We start from the raw sequence: 13,866 nt of genomic DNA, 5'->3' as shown, positions 1-13,866 counted from the left end.
TCAGAGGTTTAGCTACTTCCAAGGAAAACAAATTCTCAGTTCCTATTCTGTAAATTATTAAGTTCCTGGGTTAGCCTACAAAACTACCACAACACTGATCACAAAACATCAAACTGATAAGAGGACCTGCTAATTTCCCTCTCTACAAAGACAACAGGACTTTCACTCCCCTAAGTAGGAGAAAACGGTATTAAAGGGACACTTTTCTTTCTCTTTACCCCATTTGCAATTCCTGGAGAAAGTGACTGACCTAAGGGTTAAGAAAGGGATAAAGGTCAATATTCCAGACAGGCCCCACCCCCGAACTCTCACTGGCTCTCTCCCACTTGGACGCCTTCAAGGAAAGTCTCCCTCTCCATTCCAACTCCTGGGAGGACAACTTCCTGATTCAGAACTTTTCCTTCCTGGCAGGGGAGACCTGACCCGCAGCTTTTTAGGCGCTACAGTTTCCTCTGGGTAGGTAAATTAAGAAGGAACAGAGTAAGCACAGATCTAAACTAAATTCTCCAATCCAGCTTTACCAGAAATAGCAATGAAACTGTATTTTAACAGTATTCTAATCTTCATCTGGTTTCTTGACTCTGATCTCAATTTGACCAGAATCTGGAGATAGAGGAGGTGTTAATTAGCACACTGAAAAGCTTATTACCCATGAACAATAGTCATTGCAATCTGACTTCTGGGTCCTAGGAGAAGAGTAGCATGGAGAAGCAAGGTGGGGAAAAGGAGAAGAGGAAGGGAATGAGAAGAGGAAGGGATGAAAAGAAGGTTCTTCCACCTTTTCCTATTTAGAATTTCTATTGGGCAAAAATGTCTAAATAAACTGAATCTATCTTAATATCTTACAACCTTCCTTTCCAAATTCTCAATCTTGCTTTTCTTTTCTCTTCTTCCAGACCCTTTATGTTCTCCAAAGATCTCCATTTTCAACACCCACACTTTTGGAAATACTACAAGTTTTGTCAAACCTCCAAAATGTTACATGATCCCATACTACCTACCTCTCCTATCCTTCCTCAAGTCAAAATTCCCATTTCCTCAGTGTAGCTGATCAGGTGGAAAGCAATCTGATTAAATCCATTCACATTATGACAGAATAACTGACTGACAGTCCTAACCTTTGAACCCTACTGGAGATACCTATGTTTTATTATTTTTTATATATATTTTAAAACACACACACATTATTCTTAAGCTACAGAAATGTAACTACAGTAATCTCAGAGAAAAGATGAGAGGTGCCTAGAAGTTCACCATAAAGGAGGCAGATCTGCTCTGACCACCATTTCCTAGGGGTCATGTCCCCCAGATTGTTCCCATTTTACATTGCCCTCGACTTTCAGTCCTCAATAAGTCCTAAAAACTCCAGGATGTGAAGAAAGCCAACATGGAAAACATTTATAGCTATGGGATACTTTTATATCTATTGGATGAGTCAGTAACAATCACTATTAGGTTGGATAGATTATTTTTTTTCAATATATTTGATAATCACTCCATTAGCTAAAAGAAAACATACACTCAGGTTATATACTGAAATTATTCATTCTGGGGCGCCTGGGTGGCTCAGATGGTTAAGCGTCTGCCTTCGGCTCAGGTCATGATCCCGGGGTCCTGGGATCGAGCCCCACATCGGGCTCCTGGCTCAGCCAGGAGTCTGCTTCTCCCTCTCCCTCTGCCTCTCCCACTGCTCATGCTCTCTCTCTCTCTCTCTGTGTCTCAAATGAATAAATAAAATCTTTAAAAAAAAAAAAAGAAATTATTCATTCTACTAAGAAAGTCATTGAGGCATAAATGGGTTAAATAACATTTCCATTGTTTTATAATTTAGTAGTTGAAAAGCAGGATTGGACTGATCTTCACACTTTTAATCAGTAGCTTATCCATTAATTCCACTTGGAAATCTTTAATTTTATTTTCTATAACATTTCTGAAGTTTGGAAGTATATTTTTGAACAGTAACATTAGAGTAATAGGAAAATGAGCTTGAACTCCTGAGAGGCAGGTGTCATGTCTTTTTCGGTGGTTTTTGCTATAAAAGAGCTAAGGCTAATGCTGTATTTGTGTGTACTCATAAATTAACCACTAAATAAGCATAGCTGCATTCATTCAGCTGTACGTGGCTCTTAACTTCAGCGCCATCAAAAATATTTACTTGCCACCCACAGATGAGTCTAACTGTAATAAAAGACTACAAAAACTTAGGAAAACAAGATCTTCCACTTTGCCTGAAAAGTTAAGCAAATGAAATTTTAATTGAATAATTGGTGTTTGCCATTTTTTAGTAGTTTGTTTAGCCAGCCATCAAAATAAATTATTTGTAATTAAAGTGGTAACTGGGACTTTTTTCAAACCAAGCAATGAATATATGGAAACACCAACTGTGTGTGGTCTCTCTTGAATCTGGTCATAGCATACCTTTTGTGGCTTTTCTCAAGATATAAGAAAGGGAAACAGGAGGTAAGATGCCCAAGAATTGACAGGTAGGGTATTCTGAAAAACATTAATGGCCCTTACTCAATTTTCCTCAAGTAGAAGCATTATGTTGCTTGCTATCAGGTTGGTTGGCTTTTTTAGTCAGTAATAGCCCCCAAACCTAATTTTTTTTTCCATAAATGAACAACATAATACAACAATAAAAACATGTAAGGGGAAAAAAAGACAAATAATCCAATTAAAAAATGTGCAAATTATTTGAATAGACATTTCTCCAAAGAAGCTATACAAACAGCCAATAAGCACATGAGAAGATGCTCAACATGATTAGTCCTTAGGTAAATGCAAATCAATACCACTTCACACCCACTAGAATGGCTATAACAAAACTAGCCAATAGAAAATCACAAGTGTTGGTGAATATGTGGAGAAACCGGAACCCTCATACAGTGTTTGGCCGGAATGTAAAAGGATGCTGCTACTATGCAAAAGTTTGGCAGTTTCACAAAAAGTTAAACACACAGACGCCCAAGAGAAATGAAAGCATATGCCCACATAAAAACTTGCAACAAATGTTCATGGCAGCATTATTCACAAGGGCCAAAAAGTGGAAACATCCTGAATGTCCATCAAGTGATGAGCGGATAAACAATATGTGATATTATGGAACACCAACACAAAGTACTGATACACCCTACAACATGGATGAACCTTGAAAACATTTTGCTATGTGAAAGAAGCCAGACACAAAAAGCCACATATTGTAGGATTCCTTTTATATGAAATTTCCAGACTAGGCAAATCCATAGAGAAGGAAGATTAGCGTTTGCCAGAGGGTGGGGTAAGGGAGAAATGAGAAATAACTGCTAATGGGTACAGGGTTTCATTTTGAGGTGATGAAAATGTTCAGGAGAGCGGTCACAGTTGCAAAACTTTGTGACTATAATAAAAGCCACACTTTAAAAGGATGAATTTTATGGTAGGTGCAGTATATCTCAATTAAAAAACAAACAAGTGTTCACTTACAGAAAGATGACATATATGTGTAATAGACTTGTAAAGGTAACATACGTAATTACATACGAAAACGTAATCTCTTAATGTAGATGGACGTTTGGGTTTTGTTTTTTTGTTTTTTTGTTTTTTTTTAAGATTTTATTTATTTATTCATGAGAGACAGAGAGAGAGAGAGAGGCAGAGGGAGAAGCAGGCTCCCAAGGAGCAGGGAGCCCGATGCGGGGCTCGATCCCAGGACCCTGGGATCATGACCTGAGCCGAAGGCAGACGCTTAACCATCTGAGCCACCCAGGCGCCCTGGGTTTTTTTTTTTAATTGAGATACATTTCACTTACATAAAGAAAAGAATGAAAGAGGCGGCCGAGCCCCGAAGCGATGGAGCTGGGGTGTGCCCGAGCCCGCCTGGCGGCGTCTCCATCCGAGCTCACCTTCCACCCGTCACTCAGCCACCCCCCCACCTCCCCCCGGCTGCGGGGCCCAGCGTCCCGGGCCCGGGGCCGACCACCCGCAGCTGCCCGGCTCCGCGGCCGGCGGCCAGGGCCGGACTGCCGTCCCGCCCGAGGTGGGGCAGGCGCGGGGGCCCGGGGGGGAGGGGGGCCCGGCGGCTCGGGAGGGGAGCGCGGCCGCTCCCCACAGCCCCGGCCCTCCCGCGCCCCGGCCGCAGGGTCCCAGTCCGGGCCCGCCCCACCGCCCTCCAGTACCTGGGATGCGCCCGAACCCCGCGTCACGGCCAAAGCCCAGACTTCCCCTCCATTATCACCTGCTCCGGCGCGCCCGCCGGTGTGAGGAGAGGGGGCCCCGCCTCTTCACACGCGACCCAGGCACCCGGGGCGGGGGATGGAAGGAGCATTCACCTAGTCCCCCCGCGGCGGCGGCGGCGGCTGCCCCCGGCCGCGGCTCCTTCCTGCTCGCGCGCCTCCTCGCGCGCTCGCGGCCGCGCGCTGACAGCCCGGGAGCCGGCGCCCGCGGCCCGCCGCTCCCCGCCCCCGCGCGGCTGTCCCGCGCACGCGCAGCCGCGCCGCCGCCCGAGGGGAAGCGAGCGCCTGGTGATGTGGCCGCGGGGGCGGCGACCTGGAGCGCGAGCGCCGCCCCTCCCCGACCCCCGGCCGCACCCTGAAAGCCGCGGGCTGGGGGGTGGGGGGGAAGCGGCGGGATGGAAGAGAGCACGGCGGGAGTCTTCAGGGAACCGCGCCCGGGAGGAGGGGCTGTGGCCTTCCGGCAGCCCCCTCCATGCCCGCAGACCCACGCCCATCCACATCGCCAGCTGCTCCTAGGTCCGAACCCCCAAATCTGTGACTCATGGTTTCTGTGCTCAGACCAGGGGCCTCCTGGTGGCTGGATTCGTGTTTCCTTCTCGCAGGCTGGAATGAAGACCAAGGCGTGTAACACTGTGCCTGCCCTTGCGCAGAGCAGCGCTGAAGGAGCCGTGCCTAGCTGGTCGGAGAGAGAAGCGGGTGGACCAGTAACGGGAGGGGATTGAGGGCCGCTCCCAGCACCTTCCCAGGCGGGGAGAGAGCCGTAGAAGCAAAGTGCGTGCGCGCAGTGGAGAGATGGCTGGGATGCCAAGACTTTTCAAGTTCGCCACGATCTAGGTAAAAGTGACCCAAGTTTGCAGCGTAAAACCTCCAACTCTTAACTATTGAGCACCTTTGGTATGACTCAGGTAATGACCTATGCCTGCGGGATAGTCCAGTGACCAAAACAAAGGTGTCAGTCCTCAGGCACTTATTCCAAAAGACAGTCATTTTAAAAATTAATTCTCCAGTTTTATATGAGGACACCATGGAACCACTCCATTCCTCAGCGCAGAGCTTCCACCAACTCAGTCGCAGCGGTGATTTAGTAGCAGCTTTTCAGGTGCTAAGGGACACGAGAGCATACATTTATCCAGTTTTTTCTTGTTTGTTTTTGTGCTTTGCAATCACATTGAGTTTTGACCTTAACCTTCTGGGTGAAGCGTGTTTATGTATCAGTCTTGACCATCTGCAGTAATGCTTTTTATAATGGTGAATGCAGGTGTTCTTCACAACCTAAACACCATTTAAGAATGAAAGGATAATTGCAAAGAATATGGAAAAACGGTTCTGACTGTATTTCCAAGTGGGTTTTGTTCTTACTGTTCTGAATCACATATCACTTGAAGGTAAATAGCTGTTCTTAGAAGTTTGCCAGAAGTAAAATTCCAACCAGGTAAGTCTTCCTCCCTGGGGTCGTTGCAGTCTTTCAAGACCTCTGCATGAAGTTTGAATGGGAGAAACCACCCTCTCCCAGCTTTGAAAATCTACCACCATTTTTTTCTGATTGATACGGAGCCTGTAGTTTCAGCTGCCCTAAATTTCATTAGTTGGTGTGAGGTGGGCAACCTTCTATTTACGGGGTGCTCTCATTCTGTATGCCACAAGATAGTGTGTGTGGTTTTTTTTTTTTTTTTTTAGATATTTTAAACTTTAAGTTGGAATCCAAATTCAAATTAAATTTCAACTCTGAAAATAGCTCAGGGTAGAATTGAGTCAAGAGACAACCCTTTCTGAAAAATTAGATCCTAATGTGTATGGGCAACAGTGATCACATTACTTCCTCTTCTGCCTGATAGCTGGCAACTTAAAATGTGAAGCAAGAGGCTTAGAATTGAAGATCTATATTAATCACTGCTGTGATGATTGCTAGAAGAAAGCCCAGGAGTTATGACAGTGTTTAACAAAGGGACCGGTCTGTTGGCTCTAGGGGTAAAAAAGATCTCTTTGAGGAAGTGACATTTAATCTGAGCCTTGAAGAGTAAGGAAGAGTAGGTCTGACAACAAAGGGAAGGGGGTGGGGTGGGGAGTGCACTTGTTGCTGTGGAAACTGCAGGTTTGAAGGCTCTTGGGTAGGACGGGGCTCCACCTGTGGCTAGAATGAGGCAGCTAGTGCTGAAGGAGACATGGGTACAGGACTTGAGGGCCATATTGAAAACTTTGGATTTAATCCTAAGGACAAAAGGAAGCCACTGAAGATTTGGAGAGGATCCATCTGCATACGATCCAATTCGTATTTGTAAACGACATTTCTGGCTGCAGTGCGGAGACTGAGCAAGAAGGGAGCAGCGGAGGGTGTGTGAAGACCAGTCTGCAGGCAATGGAGAGTAGAAGATGGTGGATCAAGGAAATCAATCAGAATTAGATCTGTAAGCACCTGATCATTGGCTGCATGTGAAAGGTGAGGGAAAGAAAAGTGTCCAAAAATGACTCTCAGGTTTCTAGCATGAGGTCATCCTCTTCCTTGAGATGGGGAACCTGGAGGGAGAGGTCTCAAAGAGACAAGTCTGAGTTCTTTAAGTATGTTGAGTTCGATGTCTCTATCTATGAGACATCCAAGTGAAGATGCCGAGCATATATTTGCAAAATAAATCTGGAACTCAAAGCAGAGATCTGGACTGAAGATGAAATCAAACCTAAATTTTTAGAGAGCAAGGAATATGACTTGCTTTTAAGAACTTAACCTCTAAACTTTAGGAAAAAATGAGCGGAAGCAAAGGGTACCTAATACTATGTGTGAGATACCCCACAGACAATATTTTTATTTTATCCTTTACACCCTATGTGGATGGTATCATAATCCCATTTTTCATATAAGGAAACACAGGGTTAAATTCTTGGTCAAACTTACTTAAATTCCCAATTAAATAAAACTGATTGAATACAAATCTCTGTGGATAATTCTGATGATCACTGAGGTTTAGAAACTTAAGTGGTCACACAAATCATATAAAACACTCATTTTAAACAATGATTAAAAGAAACCATGATTCCAAAAACATGCAGCCCATGCAGCAGATGTTTGTGGATACATGTCCCTGTTTCTTTCACCTGAGCCCCCCCACCCCCATTATCAATGCCTTTCCTGGGAAACTCTGGAATGTTCATTTGTTCATTCATGCAATAAGTAGTTATGGTGGACCTACTACTGTGTACCAAATAACAGTAGTCATTAATTTATTTACAAATATTTATTGAGCACTTACTAAACGCCATGCTGTTTCATGCTCTGGGAATATAGCCGTGAACAAAATAAACAGATGCCTGCCTTACAGAGTTTATATTCAGGTGGGGAAAGGCAAACAGTCAGACATGTACATGTATATGAATACAGATACCTATATACAGGTATATATGTAGATGTATATATTCCACATGGCAATAACTACTATGAATATAAATAAAACAGGAAAAAGAGTTGGAGAGTTCGGGGTATAGAGAGAAGGGAGATGGTTTTATACAGGGTAATCCACAGAGGTCTTGCTGGTTTGAGCAGAAAGGAGTGAGGGAACAACTATGCTATCTGGAAGAGGTACAGCAAGCACAAAGGTCCTGAGGCAGAAGTGTGTATGAAGTGTTCAAGAAACGGCAAGGAGGGGCGCCTAGGTGACTCAGTCGGTTAAGCAGCTGCCTTTGGCTCAGGTCATGATTCTGGGGTCCTGGGATTGAGCCCCACGTCCGGCTCCCTGCTCGGCGGAGAGCCTGCTTCTCCCTCTCCCTCTGCCTGCCACTCTGCCTACTTGTGCTCTCTCTCTATCTCTCTGTCAAATAAATAAATAAAATCTTAAAAAAACAAAACAAAGCAAAAACAAGGAGTCCTATGTGGCTGGAATGAGAAGTAGCTAGAGGCAAGTCATGAGGCTTGTAGGCCATCATAAGAACTTTGGCTTTCCCCCCCCACTCTGAGTGAGACAGGAACCACTGAAAGGATCTGGGCAGAGAAGTGTCCCACTCTGACCTAGGTTTCAAAGGGATGACTATGGAGAGCTGAGTGAAGGGGCAAGGGTGGAAGCAGGAAGACCAGTAAGGATGCTATTTCAGTAATCCAAGTGAGAGGGGGATGCCTGGGTGGCTCAGTCAGTTAAGCGTCTGCATTTGGCTCAGGTCTTGATCCAAGGGTCCTGAGATGGAGTCCTGCCATCGGGCTCCTTGCTCAGCAGGGAGCCTGCTTCTCCCTCTGACTGCTACTCCCCCTGCTTGTGTGCTTGTCTCTCTCTCTGACAAATAAATAAATAAAATCTTAAAAAAAAAAAAAATCCAGGTGAGCGAGATTGTGGCCCAGACCAGGGTGGTCATAGAGGAAGTGGTAAGAAAGTGCTGCACTCTGGATCATTTGAGAGGAGAGTTGACAGGCAGAATTTGCTGATGGATTGAATGAGGGGTAAGAGAAAAAGAGAAAGAGAAAGGTGGTTAAGAATGCCTCCAAAGGTTTTTGGCTCAAGCAGTCAGAAGACTGGAGTTGCCATTTGCCGAAATGGCAGATGATGAGAAGAGTCAGAAGCTGGTATGAGAACCTCTGTGAGGGTCTACTGTTCTAAGCGCCTGGTCTGTATGAACTCATTCAGTGCTCACAACAACTCTCTAAGGCATCCTGGTTATGCCTGTTTTATAGACGAGGAATTGAGATATTGCTCTACGATGTACTTCAGATTCCACTGCTGTGAATGGTGATAATACTCCGGTGGCTACCACTGCATTGTTTATCAGGGAAGGCAGACAACTATATAAACAGTGACCACAAAATCTAGAGGTATGATAGGGAAAGTCTGAGGACACTGTAGCTGTACAAAGCAGAAGCATCTTCCAAAGTTTGGGGGTCAGGGAGACAGTGGGGGTCAGGGAAGACTTATAAGAGGAAGTGATTTTATTTTATTTATTTTTTAATGTTTAATTTTTAATTTTAATTTATTTATTTGACAGAGAGAGAGACAGCGAGAGAGGGAACACAAGCAGGGGGAGTGGGAGAGGGAGAAGCAGGCTTCCCACTGAGCAGGGAAGCCCAATGCGGGGCTCAATCCCAGGACTCTAGGACCATGACCTGAGCCGAAGGCAGACGCTTAACGACTGAGACACCCAGGTGTCAAAGAGGAAGTGATTTTAGCTGCAATCTAAAGGATTGCTAGCCATGCTGATAGAAATTTTAGGAGGGGGGATAGGAAAAGAAGGAGAGAGTATTCCAGGTAGGGGTTAGTCCTAGCTACTTTAACAAAAAAGGTGGGGAGGGGATTTTGAGGAATTGAAAGAAGTTCAGTATGATGTTTATATTTCTTTTAAAGCACCTTGTTCATTGGTCACTATTGGGAGTTTCTCTCCACAAACATGGTAATGTTTCAAGGGTTCCCTATCTCTGGTATCTTTATTTATTTATTTATTTAGATTTTATTTATTTATTTGACAGAGAGAGAGACAGGGAGAGAGGGAACACAAGCAGGGAGAGTGGGAGAGGGAGAAGCAGGCTTCCCGCCGAGCAGGGAGCCCGATGTGGGGCTCGATCCCAGGACCCTGGGCCCATGACCTGAGCTGAAGGCAGACGCTTAATGACTGAGCCACCCAGGCGCCCCTCTCTGGTGTCTTTAGAACGTACCCCTGAGGAAGCAGAGGTCTGCTGTCCTTGACTACTATCAGGTTCTTGTTGTTCCTCAACTGTGCCCACAAGTTCCTGCCTGTGGGCTTTGAACTTCCTGTTCTCATTAACGAGGACACTCCAGTCTCCTGTACACCTTCCTGGGTCCATACCCAGGACTTAAGCATGTCTCTGCTTCCATGACACCCAGTGAAGAGCATGATCATAGAACTTAAAAGATAAGTTATGGACAGATACTGTTTACTTATCTGTCCGTGTCCCTACTAGATTGTCAGCAGAGTCTTTATAACCCAGGCTGGCACAATGTTGTCAGCCCTGAATGGATGCTCAATTATTTTCTTCCTAAAATGAATGAATGGATACATTTTGATTTACCCCCCTTTTAGTGGTGGTGCTACCAGCTTTTTGACTTTCTGTTCTGGTTCCACTCTCAACAGAATTATTAATTTATTTTAAAATTTTTATTATATATTGCATTGTTCTAGCTTCTTTAACCTGACCTTGTTGGATTTTTGCTAGCAGACAGGCTTTGTGCAATACTGGGATGCTGGTGGCTGAGCTCTTTTTCAGGGACATCTGCACATTGACTATTCTTCTAGGGATGAAGATGTGACCTTGCTGATATTGTCTGGTTTAAGAACCAAGCAAAACTCAGTATTTGTAACCATTCTCTTGAATGGATGCTCGTATATCCTCCCCCTCAAAAAAAGAGTATAGAAAACTGCTCATAGTCTAGTTTCTAAGGATCATATCTGTGAGTCAGGATTTCTAATCCAGAGACAATGGCCCTGGTGAGATGGAGCCCAAAGGCGTCATCGAGAGTAACTAAAATGAGATTTTTTTACAGCTTTGGTGACATGAACCTCTCTGCGTCCCTTCTTTGTGACATCTACGCAAATGGTTTTAAGAAGCCTCCTGCCATCCAGCAGCAAGCCATTCTTCCTTGTATCAAGGGTTATTTTGTGATTGCTCAAGCCCAGTCTAGGACTGGGAAAACAGTCACTTTCGCCATATGGATTATGCAGCAAACTGAACTGGATCTAAATGCTATGCAAGACTTGGTCCTGACACCCACTAGAGTTGGCTCAGCAGATGCAGAAGGTAATCATGACATTAGGACATTACAAGGGTGCCCCCTGCCACACCTGCATTGGTGGAACCAACATGCATGCTGAAGTGCAGAAGCTGCAAATGGAAGCTCCCCATATCATCGTGGGTACCCCAGGTCATGTGTTTGATTAACTAGAAATACCTATCTCTCAAATACATCAAAATGTTTGTACTGGATGAAGCTGATGAAATGTTAAGCCATGGATTCAAGGACATATTTCAAAAGCTCAACAACAACACCCGGGGGGTTTGCTGTCAGCTGCAGTGCCTTCTGATGTCCTGGAGGTGACCAAGAAGTTCATGAGGGACCCCACTGGGATTCTGGTCAAGAAGGAGGAGTTGACCCTGGAGGGTATCCACCAGTTCTACATCAGTGTGAGAGGAGTGGAAGCTGGACACGCCGTGTGACTTGTATGATACCCTGAGCATCACGCAGGTAGTCATAGTCAACACGGGAAGGTTGGTTGGCTCGCTGAGAAGATGCATGCCGGAGACTTCACTGTGTCTGCCATGCATAGAGATGTGGACCACAAGGCATGAAATGTAATCATGAGAGAGTTTTGCTCTGGTCTAGCAGAGTATTGATTACCACTGACCTGGTGGCCAGAGGTGCTGATGTGCAGCAGGTTTCTGTAGTCAGCAACTAGGACCTTCCCACCGACAGGGAAAACTATATCCACAGAATTGGTCCTGGTGGATGATTTGGCTGTAAGGGTGTGGCTTTTAACAGGGTGACAGAAGAAGCCAAGAGGACTCTTTGAAACATCGAGACCTTCCTCAACACCTCCACTGAGGAGGTGTCCCTCAGTGTTGCTGACCTCATCTGAGAGGAGCTGTCCTGCTACCTAGCCCTAGCCAAGGTCCAGCCCTCGGGGGACAGAAGAGGAGCAGTAGGGGGGAGGGAAGGGAGCCAAGGGATGGACATCTTGTCTTTTTTTTTCTTTTCTTTTTCTTTGAATAAATGTCACATTTCGAGGCAAACAACAACAACAGAAACAAACCTGTTCATAGCAGCTTTATCATAGTATTCTAATAACTGGAAATAAGGAGACGTTTGTCAATATGAGAATGGCAAAACTAATTTTGGGATTTCATAATACAACACTACTCTGCCATAATATGAAACAGATTATGGACTCAACAAAGGGGATGAATCTCACTGACATTACGCTGAGAGAAAACTCCCTGACAGAAGAAACATATATGCTATGAATATTCATTTTCCGTTGCTGCTGTAACAAATTACCACAAACGTAGTGGGTTAAAGAAAACATTGGTTATCTTACAGTTCTGTAGATTAAAGTCCAATATGAGTTGAACTAAGATCAAGGTGTCCAGCCAATTAACAACCTTAATTCCCTTTGCCATGTAACCTAAGTATTCTGAACAAAAATTTGAGGATAATGGAAGGCAGATTTCCAGTGGTGCACAAACTTGATCTGTAGCATTTGCCAATTGCTATGGTATAAATACTCTGATGGCTGATTTCAAGCTAATATCAGCTCACAAAATTACAATTATTTAGTAATCAGCCCTTGTGAGCTGGTTCAACCTGGTTCCAGCATACTGCTGCAAGTTTCTCATTCTTGATGTTTTAAAATACAGACAAATATAGAAATAAATATTCACATGAGGATATGAGTGTATACATGTGTGTTTCCTTGCCCTCTACAATGACAGAGCCTAAAAGTTAGAGCACATCTGTAGCAATTAGCACACCTAACATCTGGATCTTACTCTCTAAATACCATTCTCAACATTAACAGGAACCTGTGCTCCGTGGAGAAAAGGCTAATTCCATGACTCGGGCAGGAAAAGTACAAAAGGAGCCTGAAACAGCTGGACCAGAAATTAAAGAAGTACTCAAAGAAAGATGTAACATATAAAAAGGAGAGGTTTGCAGATTGAAAGGGCTCCCACTGGGGACCATTTTAGTGTCAAAATAAATGATACAGTAATGGATTAAAACCCATTAAACAGCATAAAAACCCATGAGTCAAAACTGACATAAATAAGTAAACAGGAGAAGAGAAAGCTCTTTCTCAAAGTACAATACCAACTAACACATAGGATACGAATGAAATAATTAGAAAATCAAGGAGTGAAAGTTTAACGAGACAGTATGTTTATATATCTCCCCACAAATTAACTAGTTAACTGAAAGGACATAACTAGTAATTTTGCAGTGAGGAAGTTTGACAGACACTGCCTTCACCAAGTGATCAAAGTTAACGTTACCAGTAATGGGACAAATTCACATCATGTGCCTCCAGATATCACTGAGCAGGACCTAATATCACTTCTGTGGTATATTTGCCAAAAATACACAATCTGAATCTAATCACGGGGAAACAGAAGGGAGACCCAAATTGAGGGCCATTCTACAAAATCTCTGGCCTATCTTCTTCAAAGCTGTCAAAGTCATGAAAGACAAAAGATGACAGAGAAACTGTCACAGATTGATTTGGGAGGACTGAATGCAGGGCATGATCCTGTTTGAGGTCCTGGACCGGAAGGAAAAATTATAAAGGACATTATTGAGACAGTTAAAATTTGAATACAAACAGTAGATTACATAATAGTACTATATTCATGTCAAATTTTCTGATTTTGTTCATTGCCCTCTGGTTATGTCAAAAAATATTCTTGTACTGAGGACGTATACACTCAAGTATTGATGGATAAACAGACACAAAGGCTGCAATTTGGCTCTCAGATTATTAAAAAAGAATCGTGTGGGTGTGTGGTGTGGGGAGAGAGAAAAGACTAAGATAAAGCAAAAAGAAAATGGAGCAAAATGTATCCATTTTTGAATCTGGGTAAAAGGTATATAGGAGTTATACTACTGTTGCCACTTGTCCATAAATCCGAAATCCTATCAAAATAAAAAGTGACAAAAGATGGAGATGGGGGAACAGGGACATA

General features: G+C 44.0%; 1 protein-coding gene and 1 pseudogene across 1 annotated transcript in view; one reads left to right on the top strand and one right to left on the bottom strand.

The window, feature by feature from the left end:
• SLC41A2 (solute carrier family 41 member 2) overlaps positions 1-4,332 on the bottom strand; it is a 113,575-nt gene extending 109,243 nt beyond the window's left edge. The window contains exon 1 of the mRNA XM_034987685.1: positions 4,214-4,332. The gene's annotated coding sequence lies outside the window, so the exon portion shown is untranslated. The remainder of the gene's footprint in view (positions 1-4,213) is intronic.
• Positions 4,333-10,627: 6,295 nt separating this feature from the next.
• On the top strand, positions 10,628-12,515 carry LOC117998790 (annotated as a pseudogene).
• Positions 12,516-13,866: the final 1,351 nt, after the last annotated feature.

Source organism: Mirounga leonina, unplaced genomic scaffold (assembly GCF_011800145.1).
Source record: "Mirounga leonina isolate KUSES-001 unplaced genomic scaffold, KU_Mleo_1.0 Mir_418, whole genome shotgun sequence".
Taxonomy (NCBI): domain Eukaryota; kingdom Metazoa; phylum Chordata; class Mammalia; order Carnivora; family Phocidae; genus Mirounga; species Mirounga leonina.
The sequence above is the reverse complement of the archived record's forward strand: the minus strand, read 5'-3'. Positions and strand labels throughout refer to the sequence as shown.